Here is a 24,375-nt window from a genome sequence, read left to right as displayed (position 1 = left end):
TATGAGGTCTACGACGAATATTTAATATACCCTCCTATCCATGTTGTAGGGTTTTAAAAGGTATTAAAGGAGATAAGGCCTTGAAAAACAAAAATTTTACTTTTTATACATCTACAATTGCGCTTTATGATATTGTGAAACTGAAAATTTAAGGACTAGTATTATAAACATAAAGATATTAATAATCAACAATAAAATTTCCTCTTTACTTTTATATTTGTAATATTTTGTTGATTTTATTTAAAACATGCTAAAATAAAAATGTTTTGTTATGCTCCTTTCAATAAATTTTAAAGGTTCATTTCGGTTGCGAAATGTTTCGTTTCAAATGCATAAGGTCTCATTTCTACTGCAAAACGTTTCATTTTCACTGCAAAAATTTTAATTTCTACTACAAAATGTTTCATTTCCGCTGCGAAAAGTTTCATTTTAATTGCAAAAGGTTTCATTTAATCTGAAGATATTATATACATATTACAACACATACTATTCAAACCGTGCTACAACATCCATTACCACCATTACGAACAACTTCGTCTAATGTTAAAGCAAGAAATATTAATTTAATCAATTTCCATTATTTGGAAATGGACCACTTTTGTGTCTGTCTATTTTCATTGTGTTTGATTTTGCATACTCGATAGAAAACTGACTACTCCTTATTGCTGCAACTTTGATCCATCAACTAGCAGTTTTCTAACGAGTACTGATTTGTGCCGACGCCACCTTTCGATTATTAATCTTCGTATCGATATATCGTAACATAGGTATTCCTTTGCCAAATTTTCTATTTTCCCTATTTTATTATTTATTTCAATTATTTTTTATTAATATACTACCAATAAAGTGACAGTTTTATGTTAAATTTAAAATCTAAAACTATTGTGTGCTTTTAATTCTATTATTTTAGGAGAGCAATTCCGGTGCATTTGCACCTACGTTAGTTCTATAGTGCAACAAGAAGACCTGTATACAATGTGACCGGGATATCATGCAAACTTTTGATTGTGTTGTTGAGAATAAAATAGTTTGCGATTCTTTAAGAGACAGTTTATTTAGACTGATTTTGACAAATTGGGAAACAAACCTCAAATCATTGGTGGACATCCCCTTCATTGAATGGAGTTTGTACATCCGACTCTGTTGAGATTGATGATAATATACTGAACAAAAATACTGGCAATCATTCCCTACTCGCTCCAATCATTAAAGACAGCAGCCTTCATGCTTAAAAATATGAAATTAGCAATTTTGCTCTTAAATTCACTATATTAACCGTAGGGATTGGGTAATGACAAAAAATATGTTAGATCTGCAAATTGGCAAGTTCCAAGATCTACATCCGCATCTTAACACGTATAAACTTACCTACTGCTTCCGTTGCCGCAAATAAATTCATTGATGACCGTTTTCGCATCGGCTATGGTTTTACCAGCCTGGAGTCTCTAGAGTTATCTGATCCCAACTCTTTCGAGCCCGCTCCAGTTGATCAGGACCTAAAAAGAATGTGTCTGAAAATCTGTTCGCCCAAGATATGGAATGTGGGACGATAATTAGTGGTAAGCATAGCAAACTATTTTTAGAAATGGTCTTTTATAGTCTTCAGCGAATTGAATCTTTCGAGTCGTAATCACGAGGCAATTACGAACCTCTTTGTATTTTTCGGCAGAAATGTTTGGGTTATTTAATATAAACATAGAACGCTAATCGATCATGTACGACAAATAAAAAAGTCAAAATTACCTTTGAATGTAGTCATACCCACGCCACAACTCAATTTACATTATTTTTGTTCCCAACGTGCTAACTAGTCACTATCAAAAAAAGAAAAACGAATCGGTCTGGCGAATGAATCTTAACATATACATGTGCGATAAATAAAAAGGTCCAGAATTATCTTTAACTGTAGTCATACACACGCCACAACTCAATTTGCAATTTATTTGTTTGTTCCCAACGTACTAATTATTCACTATCAACAAAAGAAAACGACAAATAAAAAGGTTTAATTTCAAGAATATATATGTGAATTATAACGAGACGATTGACCACTCAAAGTAAATATGTTACACGCGTATGTATGTAAATATAATTATATATCCGTCCACGTTTTGCTATAATCCCATATAATGGTACCTCCCTTCTTTCCGCATTTTAGTGATTTAAGCGACATAATTAACCGGAAATGTTTCAAATTTGATATTTAAAGTTCGTAATGGGTACTACAGCCTATGACAGAAAATTGTTTGTACAGTTCCCATATAATGGTACCTACAGAGATTCGGTATTTTGAGGATTTAGCGGCATTATTCACCGGAATTGTTTCAAGTTTAGTATTTGAAGTTCGTAACGGATACTACAGCCTATGAGAGAAAATTGTCGGTACAGGTCCACGTCTTCATATAGCCCCCATATAACGTTACCCCCATGATTAGGTATTTTAAGAATTCAGCAACATTATTCACCGGAATTGTTTCAAGTTTGGTATTTGAAGTTCGTAATGGATACTACATCCTATGACAGAAAATTGTCTGTGCAGGTCAACGTCTTCGCATAGCCCCCATATAACGGTACCGCCCGATATTCGATATTTTTAATGGTTTATGGCAAAAGTTGCAGGTCCGCGTATAGACCCTGATATAACGGTAACATTCAATATTTTTATGATTTTAACAGAGTTTTTAACGGATTTTATTTGTTTTCTTTTGAAAATTGCCAAATTCGTTTCAAACGGTGTAGGGTATTCAAAGTTCGGCCCGGCCGAATTTGCAGCTTCTTTACTTGTTTTTTACGTTTTGCACTTTTATACAATGGTAATCGAAAGGTGTTGTAATTATTGAATGTCCATGTTACGCTCTTACAACATACAACATACAGCACACATTAAGAATAAATATGTGAAGATCACTTAGTGTGATCCACACACTGACTTGTAAATAGACGATTGACTAACTTGTGTAGTTTGTAAGTAGAATAAGTTTCACTTTGAACGAAGAAACCACCGAGAGCAGATTTGCGTTTTTTTAAATACATTCGAGAATTTTGTAGTTGCGCTAGAGTCAAGGTGATGATTTGCCAAAATTTAGCGCTTTGAAAGTAAATTTTTCCGAGGAATATGAATAAAGGCAATCATCAGTACACAAGTTGGCGAAGATTGACAACAACAATCTCAATAAGAACGTCTGGCGTTTTGATAGCGGTGCCACTCCACATTTGTGCTCTAACCGTAATTTGCTTACGACGTTTCAGAAACATCAAGAAGAAATCTCCCTGGCTGGTAATAAAACAATTCTAGCAAATGGGAAGGAGGGAATTCTAATAAATGAGTGTGACGTTGTGCTTAACGATGTGTTATTTGTGCCTGACCTATTTCGGCAGGCAAAGTAGCAGTAAAAGATGACGTAATATTTGGAGAAAAATATGCAAGCATAATAAGCAAGGGGAAAACGGTGCTGAAAGCAATGAGAGTGGGAAACATGTTTTTGTACAACGAGCCTAATAAGAATGTGTTACTGGCGAAAATAAAAACAAATGTAATAAAGCCCCGTAACGGTCGTCAAAAAGGCGAGAGCCCACAGAATCGATACAATAATTGGAATGTCTTTCGATATATGAAAACATTAACAAGTATCCGGTGCCAGAAAGTTAAGAACCCTCAAACCAACAAGATAAAGCGAAAGTGTTTTGCAGAACAAATTGAAACCCCGTTAGAACATCTTTTGTGAGTCCTTGTAAGGAAAAAGCTTATGCAGGAGGAGCATAGTAATATAAATGTCTAAGCTAAGTAGAATACTGTGTGTAGAATAATGTGTGTGGTTGCTGTATGTGCGTATATATGTTGAGGATTTTCGTAATTATTGAATGTCCACGTTACGCTCTTACAACATACAACACATATTAGGAATAATTATGCGAATATCACTTAGTGTGATCCACACACTGACATTTATAAGTCAGTCATTTATAAGTGGTTTATTTTTATTCATAAATAATCGAAAGTTAACAAGATTGCATTTTTTTTATCAATAATATTACCACTGCTCACAAATAGAAAAATTCACTCTTTGAACTAAGTTTAAGCACTATTTCCACAATTAATATTTTGCAATATATATATTGACTTTCACTTGTTTGCAATGTTCAAAAATTATTCGTTTGTGGTTGTTGTAAAACGAAATTAATGTTTTGGACATTTGTTTGTTTTGATTTGTTATTATTATTACTTATTTGATTGCTGCGTAAATGAAAACAAAATACAATTAGCAAAGGTTTCTAAAGGCTCGCGTCCGATCCGAATGAACCAAAATGTAAATGCATCGAAATTGAGCTCTGATAAATATAAGAAAAGAAATAAAACAACAAAATATTTTAAGAGGAGGAGTGAATTAAAGCTGTCGCTTTTTTGGTAATAAGTAAACAAAATTTGGGAAAATAGAAAAATTGGCAAAATTATTATATGTGTTACGATTGACCGATACGAATATTAATAATGCCGTCAGGGCAGACAATAATCGTTAGTAAACTGCTAGTTGACGGGTTAACGTTGTAACAATAAGAAGTATACAGTTTTCCAACGAGTATGCAAAATCAAACACAATGAAATTAGAACGACAAAAAAAAAATGGGTTTCCAAACAATGTAAATTTATTAAAATAATATTTCTTTGGTAAACCGTAGGGGTAAGAGCCTCACGGGGTCCTGAATACAGCAATATATATACAAAAGTCCATACTAGCCGGGATATGGTCCACCAATGTTCCGTTAGTTAGCTCTAGCGCCCCTAATTAAAAAGTTCGGCTACCTAATAAAACATTAGTTTTATATATTTAAAATTATTAAATTCAGAAAATTGTAGCATCGCCGGTGTTGATACGCACATTTTGTTGGTAGGTTTTACAACTGATATATAACAGGGAAAAAAACTGTAAGTACGGCCAGGCCGAACTTTGAATACCCTCCTCTGCTTGGAACAAATTTTACAATTTTCAAAAAAAAAAAGATAGAATGTAGCTATTATTAGGCGACGCCCAAGGGAACTTTGGGCTCGATTGTGTTTGTGATTTTATCACCTTCGGGTACACATCGGGACCAAGAATTAGTGCGATGTGAGCGGACTTGTAGAATTCGGGATCTGCTAGTTGCATCCCAGCATATTGTTCCTTTATTGCTCTGGAGCAGATTGCGCAGGTGTGACCATATGTCTCAAAGGCATGCTAAGTGTGGATACACGAAGCAGTTGCGTCTGGTCGTGACAAGACTGAAAGTCAGTTGGCAGAACAAATGATGGCCAACGTCTAAGGAGCTGAGCTGGAGTTTACTAGTCAGCATAGAGCAAATACGACTAAGTCCAGCACACGGATCCAATAGCGCTCGAACTGGTACTTTTCGGTCCGGAAGAACAATTTGTACCACCATTGTTGGCCCCAGAGTCACAATGGGCTGTAAGAACTGAACTATCAGACGGACTGCACCCGAAGGGGCGGACGATATCGGATGAGAGTGGACAGACGGACGTTTAGCAGAGGTTGTTCTTTTAGCGGAAGAATTGGACGAGGGCGACGAATTAAATTCACGAGACGCATAGTTTCTACTACCCGAAGGCCGGACAGTTCCACATTGTGGTACAGAAAAATTTCTGTTCCCAAACCAAACACTCCAGGTTGTAGTAGAGAAGGGTGTGGTGGTTATTGTTGCACTTCTGGCATCGTCGCACACTGAAACAATCTCTTAGAATATGTGATCGGGTCAAACAATTCCAACAGAAATTATTCTGTACCACAAATCGAATTCTCTTCACACAAGGTGGAGCTCGGGACAATGTTTCATGAAATTCCTCTGCATGCCCATTAATGTGGACGATTAGATCCTGCCACTATTCAATTATCACAAGGAATTGTGGCCGTACTATTTGTTGTTTTTTCATTAATGGCGTGTGCAAGCTCCCGATGGGGAGACGCCGAAGGAATAGTCCATGAAGAAGCAGAACGCGCCCGTGCAATATCTCGATGAGGAGAAGCGGATCCTACTTCTTTATTATTGGGCAGAAGTACCGGAAGGGTATCAACCGCCATTTGGGACGAAAATCCCGGATTGGACTCAACAGTTGCCGTGCAATTCTCCTGATGAGGAGAGACAACCGATGCGGTGCTGGGGAGAGCTACAGTTGCTCTCCTATTCTTCCGAAGAGGAGAAGCAACCATCTTCTTGTCAGCCGATGAGCTGGTTTGGCAGGCTTCATGACCCGGAGAAGACTTATGATTAGAAGATTCGGTTATCGAACAGTGTTGGCATGTTTGTTTGGGATACCGTAGTATTTTGTTGTTGCAAAAACCGTCAGGCTTAATCCCATTATTGTTGTTTTTATAAAACAACATTTGTTTATTAGTGGAGAACGATGGTAATGTTTACCAGGTGGTAAGGCAGGGAATACCTAGGTTTCGGAAAGAGCAACCAATCCTCATCAGTTCCCTTGTTTTTTGCCTGGGATATTCTCCCCAGAAGTTATTTTAAAATAACTACTATGACAAAAAACTATTTTACCCAAGTGACGAGATCGGTTATCTCTTTGAAATCCGAATCTTGTGATCCCAAAGGAGCCACATCGATGTCTTCAAACTCCCTCTCTCTCTTCATCCGACATTGGGATGTTGTCATCCACAATTGGGAGGGAAGTTGCCATAGTGCTCAAGTTTTCCATATCTGCGAAAAAATGGAGATTGTGCAGTGAAGAGAGAACTATCTATCTACGGGTCGTTTTTCGATACTGTTTTCCGTTTTCACGTCCGCGACTCTAACATGACCGTCGATTCCCGGATAGACTTTTACGTCGCGACCGAGTTTTCACAAAGTAGGGGGTAGTTGTTCATGATGAAGAACTACTAAATCATCCGTTTGTATATCGCGTTGCGGAAATTTCCACTTATAGCGATTGTGGAGGCTCTTTAAATATTCAACTTTTCATCAAAGGCAGAATTTTTAAGAGAACGCTTTCAGTTTGCGATACCGGTTCACGATATCCAAAGGAGAGTCGTTTATGAAAAACGACAAATTAAAAGGTTTAATTTCAAAAATATGTATGTGAATTATAACTAGACGATTGACCACTCAAAGTAAATATGTCACACGCGTATGTATGTAAATATAATTATTTTTTTATTTATTTTCAATTAATACTAGGTAACTAGGCCATGGAGGGTTTCAAAAACTTCTACACATGACTAATTGACTATTATGTATTATTGAACATCGAAGCAACAGGTACATTACAGGCAATGATTTTAGCAATTTGGTAGTGAGTTTATACCCTCCACCATAGTATGGAGGGTATATTAAGTTTGTCATTCCGTTTGTAATACCACGAAATATACATTTTACATCCACAAAGTATATATATTCTTAGTCAGAATAAAATTCTATGTCAAATTAGCGATGTCTGTCCGTCTGTGGAAATTACACGAAATTAAGAAGGTTTTGCTCAAATGTGTATTATGTCTGCAGGGCTTTTTGTATTGAAAGTGTGTCATGTAGGTCCACGCTATAACCCCCATATAATGGTACCTCCCTTCTTTCCGCATTTTAGTGATTTAAGCGACATAATTAACCGGAAATGTTTCAAATTTGTTATTTAAGTTCGTAATGGGTACTACAGCCTATGACAGAAAATTGTTTGTACAGGTCCACATCTTCATATAGGCCCCATATAATGGTACCTACAGATATTCGGTATTTTGAGGATTTAGCGACATCATTCACCGGAATTGTTTCAACTTTGGTATTTGAAGTTCGTAACGGATACTACAGCCTATGGCAGATAATTGTCGGTACAGGACCACGTCTACATATACCCCCCATATAACGGTACCCCCATTATTAGGTATTTTGAGAATTTAGCGACATTATTCACCGGAATTATTTCAAGTTTGGTATTTGAAGTTCGTAACGGATACTACAGCCTATGACAGAAAATTGTCTGTGCAGGTCAACGTCTTCGCATAGCCCCATATAACGGTACCGCCCGATATTCGTTTTTTTCAATGGTTTATGGCGAAAGTTGCAGGTCCACGTATAGAACCTGTTATAACGGTAACATTCGGTATTTTTATGATTTTAACAGAATTTTTAACGGATTTTAATTTTTTTTCTTTTGAAAATTGCCAAATTCGTTCCAAACGATGGAGGGTATTCAAAGTTCGGCCCGGCCGATTTTGCAGCTTCTTTACTTGTTTTTTTTACGTTATGCACTTTTATACAATGGTAATCGAAAGGTGTTGTAATTATTGAATGTTCATGATACGCTCTTACAACATACAACATACAGCACACATTAAGAATAAATATGCGAAGATCACTTAGTGTGATCCACACACTGACTTGTAAATAGATTTGTTCTTACCGTTAAGTTAACTTGTGTAGTTTGTAAGTAGAATAAGCTTCACTCTGAACGAAGAAACCACCGAGAGCAGATTTGCGTTTTATTTAACAACGACAGCAACAATAGAGGACAAGCAGATTTATATTCAACAGGTTATGGGCCCAAGGCTACTCAACGGACAAGGGAAATTTAATATCGTATTGGAAAAACAAAATTGTTTATTGGTGATCAGGATAAAAGAAACTGATGGTGTACCTGTCTCAAATTACGTGTGTCGTAGGCAGGTATTGAGCTAGCTGAGGACTTATTAGTCATCATAATCCTCGCCAGCTTGCCTAAAACATCGAGAATTTTGCAGTTGCGCTAGAGACAAGGTGATAATTTGCCAAAATTTAGCGCTTTGAAAGTAAATTTTTCCGAGGAAAATGAATGATGGCAATCATAAATACACAAGTTTGGCGAAGATTGACAACAACAATCTCAATAAGAACGTCTGGCGTTTTGATAGCGGTGCCACCCCACATTTGTGCTCTAACCGTAATTTTTTTATGACGTTTCAGAAACATCAAGAAGAAATCTCCCTGGCAAATGGGAAGGAGGGAATTCTAATAAATGAGTGTGACGTTGTGCTTAACGATGTGTTATTTGTGCCTGACCTATTTCGGCAGGCAAAGTAGCAGTAAAAGATGACGAAATATTTGGAGAAAAATATGCAAGCATAATAAGCAAGGGGAAAACGGTGCTGAAAGCAATGAGAGCGGGAAACGTGTTTTTGTACAACGAGCCTAATAAGAATGTGTTACTGGCGAAAAAAAAAACAAATGTAATAAAGCCCCGTAACGGTCGTCAAAAAGGGGAGAGCCCACAGAATCGAGCAGAAGATCGATACAATAATTGGAATGTGTTGCGATATATGAAAACATTAACAAATATCCTGTGCCAGAATGTTGAGAATCCACAACGCTGAGCACACGATAACGCGAAAGTGTTTCGCAGAACAAATTTAAAGCCCGTTATGACATCTTTTGCGAGCCCTTGTGAGGAAAAGCTTATGCAGGAGGAGCATAGTAATATAAATGTGTGTTTTTTTATTTTTGTAATGTGTATATAAATGACAAGAAATAAATGTGTATGTATATTGAGGAGGAGTTTCGTAATTATTGAATATCCACGTTACGCTCTTACGCTCGCTAAACTTTTTTTCAATCTTTGATTACTTTGCTGCTCCACACAATGCAACACTGGACAGTTTTAAGTGGTTCTACTCTACTTTTAGAAAGATGTAGACGTGGAACAGATGCATAAACATGCACCGTATAGTTTCTCCGACGCATCACAAAAACCACGTAAGTATTTTGTTCTCGAGAGTGTAGTAAGTCCAACGAGGTTTTTGATTTTTTTTGTATTTTAGAAATATTTGAGCCCTTTCCATCTTTTGAATGAATGGGGTTTAAGTACTTCATCCCAATTTATTCCATCGATCCATAACTGTTGCATCAAGACTTCAGCAACCACTATGAATGGAATTAACCACCCTGCAGGCTCCAATTACTTCGCTACTATCAACGTTGGTTATCGAAACAGTTGGTATCTGGATTTACCCTGTAGTAACCCTAAAAGTAGCTGTTTGCAAACCGTTGTCACTAACTTTCTGTATCTGAGAAGTCGCCATATCTATGGCGATCATTAAATCGTTTTAAAGTAGGTCTCGTGTACATAATATCGTTCAAAAAAGTCCACGTTCAGTTCGTTTTGATGCGTTAAGAACGAATCTGACGTTTGTGGACATTCTTTCCGGCCACCACAGTATGGTGAGGAATGAAAGCGGTTATTGTCAACAAGTTATGGAATTTGGGACGGTAATCAGTGGCAAGCTCTCTTCACATTTTTTTTTGTCTCCTTCGATTTTGGACGGCACCTGTTGATCCACTTAATCAAATATTAGAAAAGTTTTGGGAATTAGACAATGTTTCAAATTGTAAGACCATGCCTCGTGATGACATGTTGGTGAAGAAATCTACAAGCAACTGTAAAACGCAGATCAGATGGTAGATATGTAGTTACACTTTCATTTATACAAACCTTGGTGCTTCAAGGAGTAAAGCCATCGGCCAATTCTTAAGGAAATGAAATGCCCTTGAACGAAATTCCCAATTATCTGAAGAATACAATAAAGTCCTTTCAGAATACGTATCTGCATTGTATTTGACTTGCACTCTTTACTTATGTGGCCTACCTTGCCGCATGAAAAACACTTTGCGTTCTTGAATTTACAATCCTTCCGTACGTGTCGACCACCGCAACCATAACATCTCACCTCTGTAGTTTTATTCAACTTCTGCTTCACACCACTTTTCGTCTTGACAGGTATAAATCCCAATCTGCATGTCGGTTATGTAGTAATATTCTCACCTGTATTTACTACACCCGTTGATACTTGAGTTAACTCCTTTGCCGTGGCACACTCATATGCCTCCGCAAAACTTTTTGGTTGCTTAGCAATAATCTCGTCACAAATATTCCACTCCAAATATAATCTGCTCAATCAGCATCCTATCCAGGAATGCCCCATAGTCACACGAAGCCGTAGCTTGCTTCAAGCGCAGTGAAAAATTTGCCAACGATTCCCCTACATCTTGGCGTATCTGTCGAAATCTGAAACTTTACGCATAAATATTTCTCCTCCCGTCGAAATGATTTATCAATGTTCTTTTGATTTCCTCATATTTCATTTCTTCTGGCTTCTTAGGACTATTTAGAATTTTGATACCCATATTTAGCTCAGCACCCATATGTACGCGACCATAATTATGATAATCCTCTAAAGCAATCTTGCTCAATTGCAACGCCCAAACTGCATTCAACTGCTACTGGTTCATCATGCCTGTTCACTTCTGACACAAATATTGTATACTCAAAGTCTGGAGTTCTAATGTAATCCAGTTTATTTCATTAGGAAATATTGTGATGTGCAAGTTACAAGAGTAAACTATGAACTAATAACCAAAGAATACGGAATTGAGAATGCCATTGAAAATAGGGTTGTTATCTGGCAGATAAAATAAAAGTGATGTCGATATCGAGCTTACATATACAAGAGAATTATTATATTATTTCATACACATTGAATGGTGAGTTGTTTAAGACACACTAATAAATTACTAAAATTTTCTTTACTAATTTTCTTTGCTAATAATTTTAAGAAGTATCGAGTCCGTGGTTTGTTTCTTCTCGAACGGTTTGCCATTTTGGTGAAAGAGTCGAGAACGAGGGCGAGGGTTTTAATCGCCTATTGGCGACTTTATTGATTTGTAAGCCATATACAATGCCTCGAGAAGAAACAAAGAGCCGAAAGTCTTTAAAATAAAGTTTAATAATATGATTTCAAATAATAAATCGGTATTACACAATGACATAATAACAAACGCTTTTGTATGCGTTTGTTAAAAATATAAGTTTTCTAGGTAATTTCTGAGAATTAAATCATGGCAACTATGATTATAGTTATAATTTAAAGACCAAAGGACTTATGTAGGAGCTACATCAAAATCTGAACCGATCTCGAAAAAAATTTGGAAAATGTTTTTCTAAGCTGAATTTGTATATTTCATTGAATATCGTTGTTACGGAGTGCATATTAAGGCTGAGGAGGACAAAAATTACAAATCGGATGAACAATATATATGAGAGCTATAGCTATATCCAAACCGATTTTTACCAAATTTGACATATTAGTTTCTAGACTCAATTTGATCGTAAGTGCCAAATTTCAGCAAATTTGGGCTAATATTACACGTTTGGTGCACAATAAAAAACATATCGAACGAATATATATATATATATATATATATATATATATATGGAATCTATATTCAAATCTGAAAATTTTGCAAAGGCATTTCTGATCTGTTCAATATAAATCCCCAAATATTGTCGTTACAGTGTGCATATTAAGGCTTCGAGGGCAAAAATAACAAATCGGAATATAAGAGCTATAGCTACATATATCTAATCCGGTTGTGATGAAATTTGACATTCTTATTCTCAGATCTAATTTGATCGTATGTGCAAACTTCCATTCGGGATGATATTACACGTTTGGTGAACAATAAAAGGCAAATCGAAAAAAGTTATATATGGGAGCTACATTTAAATTTTTCTAAATCTCTAATTTTAATAGGATTCGTCATTGAGTCAAACAAAATTTTGTCGATCGGGCAATAAATGCGACCTGTACTTTGTAAATCGACTCAGAATGTGATTCTATGCAGATTATCAATAAGAACTATGGGTTTATCTCGTTTCCTTTTGCCTGTTACAAACAAATGCACAAAGACTAATAACCTGACCACCTGTTGGTGTATTTTTTATATTTGTATTTTTTTTAATTTATAAAAAATTATTTGAACAAATATATTAAAAAATATCGATAAAGAGACAAAATCATTTTCACTAAATAAATTTAATATATTTTTCATTTAATATGTTTGTACTTGCGGTCCCATGCACCAATGCTGATCTCGTTTCATTTGGTTCTCCTGGGAGTAAAACAAAACAATCGTTCTTGAACTCATTCTGTTGATACCAGCGCATATCAAAAAAACGTATAGGTATGTTAAGACGTTGACGCAAAACATTATTTGTGTGTTAGCTTGGAGTGTAAGCTATTCTCTCTACAAATATTAATCGACATCAAAAAGAGCATTAAAGAAATTGACCCCCATTGACACCATCAAAAAATTGAAGAGGAATTGCCATGCGAAAAATAGAACCAATTGATGAAACAATAATTCCATATTTGTAAAAAAATTAATTAAAAATACCCAATTCGCTCACAAAACACAGCCGTAAAGTTACTTAGTTCAGAGAATAATTAGTGAATTGCTATGCGTTGTTCGTGTTTAAAGCGGTTTCTAAACAATGGCGAGAGAAAATATTCGAACATTTCGAATAATTAATAATTGATTGAATTGATCTATTCGGTATACTTCGCTTAACACAGAAAATAACTGAGCCAAGAAAATGGAATCCTTTATTTTTATTATATTACATACGCAAATACAATTGTATTGACTGAAGTATTTATTGGGTTGTAAAGACTTACTGTCTCATACTTGACATAGCTTTTTCCCACGTTATTATTATCATCATTTAATTCAAACATAATAATATAATGTAATAAGTGATAGAAACATAAATAGTTTTGTTGTCTATTGACTATGGTATTATCAATAAAATAACATTAATTCATATCGAATTACATTGACTTATTAGAATTTCTCTTTACTTTAAAGATATTTTTAAATAAGACACGAGCTGACTCCAATGATTCGTTTCACGTCCATCCAATATGTTGACCATATTTTCCAGAGATAAGATCGCAGATTGAAACAGCGTATTCTGGACTGTTCCAGAACCGGACATTCTCCCAAGAAATGCAATATAGTTTCGTCTTGATTAAGGGTACACAAGCTACACTTTCTTTCTATACTATTTGCGTTGAACCTAGTTCCATTTAGATTAATCAGTCGACATCTTGCTTTAAACATCCAGGAAATCTATTGGGAATGTAAGAGTCAGTAAAATAATTTTCTCCCCGCAAAAAATCTAAATATTTATATATTCTACTTTGGCTTGCAAGTTTTGAACTCATATTTTCTTGAAAGGCATTCAAGACATCATTCACCGGAATTGTTTCAACTTTGGTATTTGAAGTTCGTAACGGATACTACAGCCTATGACAGATAATTGTCGGTACAGGACCACGTCTACATATACCCCCCATATAACGGTACCCCCATTATTAGGTATTTTGAGAATTTAGCGACATTATTCACCGGAATTGTTTCAAGTTTGGTATTTGAAGTTCGTAACGGATACTACAGCCTATGACAGAAAATTGTCTGTGCAGGTCAACGTCTTCGCATAGCCCCATATAACGGTACCGCCCGATATTCGTTTTTATACCCTCCACCTTGGAAAGGAGGGTATATTAACTTTGTCATTCCGTTTGTAACATCCCTAAATATTCGTTTTAGACCCCATAAAGTATATATATTCATAATCAGCATAAAATTCTAAGTCGATTTAACGATGTCCGTCTGTCTGTTGAAATCACGATACAGCCCACATTATTTGACGTAGAGCTCCAAAATTTAGCAGAGCTATTTGCATTGTGTCTAGGATGGTTGGTATTGAAAATGAGATATATCGGTCCACGTTCTGGTATAGTCCCTATATAACGGTATCTCCCGATATTCGGTATTTTGATGATTTATGCCACATTTTTTCACGGATTTGTCTTAAAATTGGTATTTGTAGGTCATAGCGGGTCCCTGAGCGTGTGGCAAAACATTGCATGTATAGGTCCACGTTGTGGTATAGCCCCCATATAAAGGTACCTCCCGATATTTAGTATTTTAGTTTTTTTTACCACATTTTTTCACCGATTTGTCTAAAAATTGGTATTTGTGGGTCATAATGGTTTCCAGCTCCAGTGGCGGAACATTGCATGTATGGGTCCATAATTTGGTATAGTCCCCATATAACGGTACCTCCCGATATTCGGTATTTTGATGATTTATGCCACATTTTTTCACGGATTTGTCTGAAAATCGGTATTTGTTGGTCATAATGGGTTCCAGCTCCGGTGGCGAAACATTGTAATTATAGGTCCACGTTTTGGTATAGCCCCCATATAACGGTACCTCCCGATATTCGGTAATTTGATGATTTTTGCCACATTTTTTCAGGGATTTGTTCGAAAATTGGTATTTGTGGGTCATAATTGGTTCCAGCTTCGGTGGCGAAACATTGCATGCATGGGTCCATGATTTGATATAGCCCCCATATAACGGTACCTCCCGATATTCGGTATTTTGATGATTTTTGCCACATTTTTTCACTGATTTGTCTAAAAATTGGTATTTGTGGGTCATAATGGGTTCCACCTCCGGTGGCGAAACATTGTAATTATAGGTCCACGTTTTGGTATAGCCCCCATATAACGGTACCTCCCCATAATCGGCATTTTAATGGTTTTTGCCACATTTCTTCTAATGTTTCTTTTACCCTAAGGTGGAGGGTATTAAAAGTTTGGCCCGGCCGAACTTAATGTTTTTTTACTTGTTTTTCAATGGTTTATGGCGAAAGTTGCAGGTCCACGTATAGAACCTGTTATAACGGTAACATTCGGTATTTTTATGATTTTAACAGAATTTTTAACGGATTTTAATTTTTTTTCTTTTGAAAATTGCCAAATTCGTTCCAAACGATGGAGGGTATTCAAAGTTCGGCCCGGCCGATTTTGCAGCTTCTTTACTTGTTTTTTTACGTTATGCACTTTTATACAATAGTAATCGAAAGGTGTTGTAATTATTGAATGTTCATGTTACGCTCTTACAGCATACAACATACAGCACACATTAAGAATAAATATGCGAAGATCACTTAGTGTGATCCACACACTGACTTGTAAATAGATTTGTTCTTACCGTTAAGTTAACTTGTGTAGTTTGTAAGTAGAATAAGCTTCACTCTGAACGAAGAAACCACCGAGAACAGATTTGCGTTTTTTTTTTTAACAACGACAGCAACAATAGAGGACAAGCAGATTTATATTCAACAGGTTATGGGCCCAAGGCTACTCAACGGACAAGGGAAATTTAATATCGTATTGGAAAAACAAAATTGTTTATTGGTGATCAGGATAAAAGAAACTGATGGTGTACCTGTCCCAAATTACGTGTGTCGTAGGCAGGTATTGAGCTAGCTGAGGACTTATTAGTCATCATAATCCTCGCCAGCTTGCCTAAAACATCGAGAATTTTGCAGTTGCGCTAGAGACAAGGTGATAATTTGCCAAAATTTAGCGCTTTGAAAGTAAATTTTTCCGAGGAAAATGAATGATGGCAATCATAAATACACAAGTTTGGCGAAGATTGACAACAACAATCTCAATAAGAACGTCTGGCGTTTTGATAGCGGTGCCACCCCACATTTGTGCTCTAACGTAATTTTTTTACGACGTTTCAGAAACATCAAGAAGAAACCTCCCTGGCTGGTAATAAAACAATTCTAGCAAATGGGAAGGAGGGAATTCTAATAAATGAGTGTGACGTTGTACTTAACGATGTGTTATTTGTGTCTGACCTATTTCGGCAGGCAAAGTAGCAGTAAAAGATGACGTAATATTTGGAGAAAAATATGCAAGCATAATAAGCAAGGGGAAAACGTTGCTGAAAGCAATGAGAGTGGGAAACGTGTTTTTGTACAACGAGCCTAATAAGAATGTGTTACTGGCGAAAATAAAAACAAATGTAATAAAGCCCCGTAACGGTCGTCAAAAAGGGGAGAGCCCACAGAATCGAGCAGAAGATCGATACAATAATTGGAATGTGTTGCGATACATGAAAACATTAACAAATATCCGGTGCCAGAATGTTGAGAATCCACAACGCTGAGCACACGATAACGCGAAAGTGTTTCGCAGAACAAATTTAAAGCCCGTTATGACATCTTTTGCGAGCCCTTGTGAGGAAAAGCTTATGCAGGAGGAGCATAGTAATATAAATGTGTGTTTTTTTATTTTTGTAATGTGTATATAAATGACAAGAAATAAATGTGTATGTATATTGAGTAGGAGTTTCGTAATTATTGAATATCCACGTTACGCTCTTACGCTCGCTAAACTTTTTTTCAATCTTTGATTACTTTGCTGCTCCACACAATGCAACACTGTGCAGTTTTAAGTGGTTCTACTCTACTTTTAGAAAGATGTAGACGTGGAACGGATGCATAAACATGCACCGTATAGTTTCTCCGACGCATCACAAAAACCACGTAAGTATTTTGTTCTCGAGAGTGTAGTAAGTCCAACGAGGTTTTTGATTTTTTTGTATTTTAGAAATATTTGAGCCCTTTCCATCTTTTGAATGAATGGGGTTTAAGTACTTCATCCCAATTTATTCCATCGATCCATAACTGTTGCATCAAGACTTCAGCAACCTCTATGAATGGAATTAACCACCCTGCAGGCTCCAAATACTTCGCTACTATCAACGTTGGTTATCGATACAGTTGGTATCTGGATTTACCCTGTAGTAACCCTAAAAGTAGCTGTTTGCAAACCGTTGTCACTAACTTTCTGTATCTGAGAAGTCGCCATATCTATGGCGATCATTAAATCGTTTTAAAGTAGGTCTCGTGTACATAATATCGTTCAAAAAAGTCCACGTTCAGTTCGTTTTGATGCGTTAAGAACGAATCTGACGTTTGTGGACATTCTTTCCGGCCACCACAGTATGGTGAGGAATGAAAGCGGTTATTGTCAACAAGTTATGGAATTTGGGACGGTAATCAGTGGCAAGCTCTCTTCACATTTTTTTGTCTCCTTCGATTTTGGACGGCACCTGTTGATCCACTTAATCAAATATTAGAAAAGTTTTGGGAACTAGACAATGTTTCAAATTGTAAGACCATGCCTCGTGATGACATGTTGGTGAAGAAATCTACAAGCAACTGTAAAACGCAGATCAGATGGTAGATATGTAGTTACACTTTCATTTATACAAACCTTGGTGCTTCAAGGAGTAAAGCCATCGGCCAATTCTTAAGGAAATGAAATGCCCTTGAACGAAATTCCCAATTATCTGAAGAATACAATAAAGTCCTTTCAGAATACGTATCTGCATTGTATTTGACTTGCACTCTTTACTTATGTGGCCTACCTTGCCGCATGAAAAACACTTTGCGTTCTTGAATTTACAATCCTTCCGTACGTGTCGACCACCGCAACCATAACATCTCACCTCTGTAGTTTTATTCAACTTCTGCTTCACACCACTTTTCGTCTTGACAGGTATAAATCCCAATCTGCGTGTCGGTTATGTAGTAATATTCTCACCTGTATTTACTACACCCGTTGATACTTGAGTTAACTCCTTTGCCGTGGCACACTCATATGCCTCCGCAAAACTTTTTGGTTGCTTAGCAATAATCTCGTCACAAATATTCCACTCCAAATATAATCTGCTCAATCAGCATCCTATCCAGGAATGCCCCATAGTCACACGAAGCCGTAGCTTGCTTCAAGCGCAGTGAAAAATTTGCCAACGATTCCCCTACATCTTGGCGTATCTGTCGAAATCTGAAACTTTACGCATAAATATTTCTCCTCCCGTCGAAATGATTTATCAATGTTCTTTTGATTTCCTCATATTTCATTTCTTCTGGCTTCTTAGGACTATTTAGAATTTTGATAGCCATATTTAGCTCAGCACCCATATGTACGCGACCATAATTATGATAATCCTCTAAAGCAATCTTGCTCAATTGCAACGCCCAAACTGCATTCAACTGCTACTGGTTCATCATGCCTGTTCACTTCTGACACAAATATTGTATACTCAAAGTCTGGAGTTCTAATGTAATCCAGTTTATTTCATTAGGAAATATTGTGATGTGCAAGTTACAAGAGTAAACTATGAACTAATAACCAAAGAATACGGAATTGAGAATGCCATTGAAAATAGGGTTGTTATCTGGCAGATAAAATAAAAGTGATGTCGATATCGAGCTTACATATACAAGAGAATTATTATATTATTTCATACACATTGAATGGTGAGTTGTTTAAGAAACACTAATAAATTACTAAAATTTTCTTTACTAATTTTCTTTGCTAATAATTTTAAGAAGTATCGAGTCCGTGGTTTGTTTCTTCTCGAACGGTTTGCCATTTTGATGAAAGAGTCGAGAACGAGGGCGAGGGTTTTAATCGCCTATTGGCGACTTTATTGATTTGTAAGCCATATACAATGCCTCGAGAAGAAACAAAGAGCCGAAAGTCTTTAAAATAAAGTTTAATAATATGATTTCAAATAATAAATCGGTATTACACAATGACATAATAACAAACGCTTTTGTATGCGTTTGTTAAAAATATAAGTTTTCTAGGTAATTTCTGAGAATTAAATCATGGCAACTATGATTATAGTTATAATTTAAAGACCAAAGGACTTATGTAGGAGCTACATCAAAATCTGAACCGATCTCGAAAAAAATTTGGAAAATGTTTTTCTAAGCTGAATTTGTATATTTCATTGAATATCGTTGTTACGGAGTGCATATTAAGGCTGAGGAGGACAAAAATGACAAATCGGATGAACAATATATATGAGAGCTATAGCTATATCCAAACCGATTTTTACCAAATTTGACATATTAGTTTCTAGACTCAATTTGATCGTAAGTGCCAAATTTCAGCAAATTTGGGCTAATATTACACGTTTGGTGCACAATAAAAAACATATCGAACGAATATATATATATGGAATCTATATTCAAATCTGAAAATTTTGCAAAGGCATTTCTGATCTGTTCAATATAAATCCCCAAATATTGTCGTTACAGTGTGCATATTAAGGCTTCGAGGGCAAAAATAACAAATCGGAATATAAGAGCTATAGCTACATATATCTAATCCGGTTGTGATGAAATTTGACATTCTTATTCTCAGGCCTAATTTGATCGTATGTGCAAACTTCCATTCGGGATGATATTACACGTTTGGTGAACAATAAAAGGCAAATCGAAAAAAGTTATATATGGGAGCTACATTTAAATTTTTCTAAATCTCTAATTTTAATAGGATTCGTCATTGAGTCAAACAAAATTTTGTCGATCGGGCAATAAATGCGACCTGTACTTTGTAAATCGACTCAGAATGTGATTCTATGCAGATTATCAATAAGAACTATGGGTTTATCTCGTTTCCTTTTGCCTGTTACAAACAAATGCACAAAGACTAATAACCTGACCACCTGTTGGTGTATTTTTTATATTTGTTTTTTATATTTGTATTTTTTTTAATTTATAAAAAATTATTTGAACAAATATATTAAAAAATATCGATAAAGAGACAAAATCATTTTCACTAAATAAATTTAATATATTTTTCATTTAATATGTTTGTACTTGCGGTCCCGTGCACCAATGCTGATCTCGTTTCATTTGGTTCTCCTGGGAGTAAAACAAAACAATCGTTCTTGAACTCATTCTGTTGATACCAGCGCATATCAAAAAAACGTATAGGTATGTTAAGACGTTGACGCAAAACATTATTTGTGTGTTAGCTTGGAGTGTAAGCTATTCTCTCTACAAATATTAATCGACATCAAAAAGAGCATTAAAGAAATTGACCCCCATTGACACCATCAAAAAATTGAAGAGGAATTGCCATGCGAAAAATAGAACCAATTGATGAAACAATAATTCCATATTTGTAAAAAAATTAATTAAAAATACCCAATTCGCTCACAAAACACAGCCGTAAAGTTACTTAGTTCAGAGAATAATTAGTGAATTGCTATGCGTTGTTCGTGTTTAAAGCGGTTTCTAAACAATGGCGAGAGAAAATATTCGAACATTTCGAATAATTAATAATTGATTGAATTGATCTATTCGGTATACTTCGCTTAACACAGAAAATAACTGAGCCAAGAAAATGGAATCCTTTATTTTTATTATATTACATACGCAAATACAATTGTATTGACTGAAGTATTTATTGGGTTGTAAAGACTTACTGTCTCATACTTGACATAGCTTTTTCCCACGTTATTATTATCATTATTTAATTCAAACATAATAATATAATGTAATAAGTGATAGAAAAAGAAATAGTTTTGTTGTCTATTGACTATGGTATTATCAATAAAATAACATTAATTCATATCGAATTACATTGACTTATTAGAATTTCTCTTTACTTTAAAGATATTTTTAAATAAGACACGAGCTGACTCCAATGATTCGTTTCACGTCCATCCAATATGTTGACCATATTTTCCAGAGATAAGATCGCAGATTGAAACAGCGTATTCTGGACTGTTCCAGAACCGGACATTCTACCAAGAAATGCAATATAGTTTCGTCTTGATTAAGGGTACACAAGCTACACTTTCTTTCTATACTATTTGCGTTGAACCTAGTTCCATTTAGATTAATCAGTCGACATCTTGCTTTAAACATCCAGGAAATCTATTGGGAATGTAAGAGTCAGTAAAATAATTTTCTCCCCGCAAAAAATCTAAATATTTATATATTCTACTTTGGCTTGCAAGTTTTGAACTCATATTTTCTTGAAAGGCATTCAAGACATCATTCACCGGAATTGTTTCAACTTTTGTATTTGAGGTTCGTAACGGATACTACAGCCTATGACAGATAATTGTCGGTACAGGACCACGTCTACATATACCCCCCATATAACGGTACCCCCATTATTAGGTATTTTGAGAATTTAGCGACATTATTCACCGGAATTGTTTCAAGTTTGGTATTTGAAGTTCGTAACGGATACTACAGCCTATGACAGAAAATTGTCTGTGCAGGTCAACGTCTTCGCATAGCCCCATATAACGGTACCGCCCGATACTCGTTTTTTTCAATGGTTTATGGCGAAAGTTGCAGGTCCACGTATAGAACCTGTTATAACGGTAACATTCGGTATTTTTATGATTTTAACAGAATTTTTAACGGATTTTAATTTTTTTTCTTTTGAAAATTGCCAAATTCGTTCCAAACGATGGAGGGTATTCAAAGTTCGGCCCGGCCGATTTTGCAGGTTCTTTACTTGTTTTTTTACGTTATGCACTTTTATACAATGGTAATCGAAAGGTGTTGTAATTATTGAATGTTCATGTTACGCTCTTACAACATACAACATACAGCACACATTAAGAATAAATATGCGAAGATCACTTAGTGTGATCCACACACTGACTTGTAAATAGATTTGTTCTTACCGTTAAGTTAACTTGTGTAGTTTGTAAGTAGAATAAGCTTCACTCTGAACGAAGAAACCACCGAGAGCAGATTTGCGTTTTTTTTACAACGACAGCAACAATAGAGGACAAGCAGATTTATATTCAACAGGTTATGGGCCCAAGGCTACTCAACGGACAAGGGAAATTTAATATCGTATTGGAAAAACAAAATTGTTTATTGGTGATCAGGATAAAAGAAACTGATGGTGTACCTGTCCCAAATTACGTGTGTCGTAGGCAGGTATTGAGCTAGCTGAGGACTTATTAGTCATCATAATCCTCGCCAGCTTGCCTAAAACATCGAGAATTTTGCAGTTGCGCTAGAGACAAGGTGATAATTTGCCAAAATTTAGCGCTTTGAAAGTAAATTTTTCCGAGGAAAATGAATGATGGCAATCATAAATACACAAGTTTGGCGAAGATTGACAACAACAATCTCAATAAGAACGTCTGGCGTTTTGATAGCGGTGCCACCCCACATTTGTGCTCTAACCGTAATTTTTTTACGACGTTTCAGAAACATCAAGAAGAAATCTCTCTGGCTGGTAATAAAACAATTCTAGCAAATGGGAAGGAGGGAATTCTAATAAATGAGTGTGACGTTGTGCTTAACGATGTGTTATTTGTGCCTGACCTATTTCGGCAGGCAAAGTAGCAGTAAAAGATGACGTAATATTTGGAGAAAAATATGCAAGCATAATAAGCAAGGGGAAAACGGTGCTGAAAGCAATGAGAGCGGGAAACGTGTTTTTGTACAACGAGCCTAATAAGAATGTGTTACTGGCGAAAAAAAAAACAAATGTAATAAAGCCCCGTAACGGTCGTCAAAAAGGGGAGAGCCCACAGAATCGAGCAGAAGATCGATACAATAATTGGAATGTGTTGCGATATATGAAAACATTAAAAAAATATCCGGTGCCAGAATGTTGAGAATCCACAACGCTGAGCACTCGATAACGCGAAAGTGTTTCGCAGAACAAATTTAAAGCCCGTTATGACATCTTTTGCGAGCCCTTGTGATGAAAAGCTTATGCAGGAGGAGCATAGTAATATAAATGTGTGTTTTTTTATTTTTGTAATGTGTATATAAATGACAAGAAATAAATGTGTATGTATATTGAGGAGGAGTTTCGTAATTATTGAATATCCACGTTACGCTCTTACGCTCGCTAAACTTTTTTTCAATCTTTGATTACTTTGCTGCTCCACACAATGCAACACTGGGCAGTTTTAAGTGGTTCTACTCTACTTTTAGAAAGATGTAGACGTGGAACGGATGCATAAACATGCACCGTATAGTTTCTCCGACGCATCACAAAAACCACGTAAGTATTTTGTTCTCGAGAGTGTAGTAAGTCCAACGAGGTTTTTGATTTTTTTGTATTTTAGAAATATTTGAGCCCTTTCCATCTTTTGAATGAATGGGGTTTAAGTACTTCATCCCAATTTATTCCATCGATCCATAACTGTTGCATCAAGACTTCAGCAACCTCTATGAATGGAATTAACCACCCTGCAGGCTCCAAATACTTCGCTACTATCAACGTTGGTTATCGATACAGTTGGTATCTGGATTTACCCTGTAGTAACCCTAAAAGTAGCTGTTTGCAAACCGTTGTCACTAACTTTCTGTATCTGAGAAGTCGCCATATCTATGGCGATCATTAAATCGTTTTAAAGTAGGTCTCGTGTACATAATATCGTTCAAAAAAGTCCACGTTCAGTTCGTTTTGATGCGTTAAGAACGAATCTGACGTTTGTGGACATTCTTTCCGGCCACCACAGTATGGTGAGGAATGAAAGCGGTTATTGTCAACAAGTTATGGAATTTGGGACGGTAATCAGTGGCAAGCTCTCTTCACATTTTTTTTTTGTCTCCTTCGATTTTGGACGGCACCTGTTGATCCACTTAATCAAATATTAGAAAAGTTTTGGGAATTAGACAATGTTTCAAATTGTAAGACCATGCCTCGTGATGACATGTTGGTGAAGAAATCTACAAGCAACTGTAAAACGCAGATCAGATGGTAGATATGTAGTTACACTTTCATTTATACAAACCTTGGTGCTTCAAGGAGTAAAGCCATCGGCCAATTCTTAAGGAAATGAAATGCCCTTGAACGAAATTCCCAATTATCTGAAGAATACAATAAAGTCCTTTCAGAATACGTATCT

At 36.0% G+C, this 24,375-nt stretch overlaps 1 protein-coding gene across 8 annotated transcripts in view; it reads right to left on the bottom strand.

Moving 5' to 3' along the window:
• LOC131805907 (uncharacterized) overlaps window positions 1-24,375 on the bottom strand; it is a 496,437-nt gene that overhangs the window by 317,494 nt on the left and 154,568 nt on the right. For 4 of the 8 annotated variants that reach the window (XR_009343883.1, XR_009343884.1, XR_009343876.1 and 1 more), the window contains exon 2: window positions 1,369-1,496. The exons of the other annotated variants lie outside the window; for them this stretch is intronic. The gene's annotated coding sequence lies outside the window, so the exon portion shown is untranslated. The remainder of the gene's footprint in view (window positions 1-1,368; window positions 1,497-24,375) is intronic. 8 annotated transcript variants of the gene reach the window in all.

Source organism: Musca domestica, unplaced genomic scaffold (genome assembly GCF_030504385.1).
Source record: "Musca domestica strain aabys unplaced genomic scaffold, Musca_domestica.polishedcontigs.V.1.1 11, whole genome shotgun sequence".
NCBI lineage: Eukaryota > Metazoa > Arthropoda > Insecta > Diptera > Muscidae > Musca > Musca domestica.
Note: the sequence above shows the minus strand (reverse complement) of the source record. Positions and strands in the feature narration are given on the sequence as shown.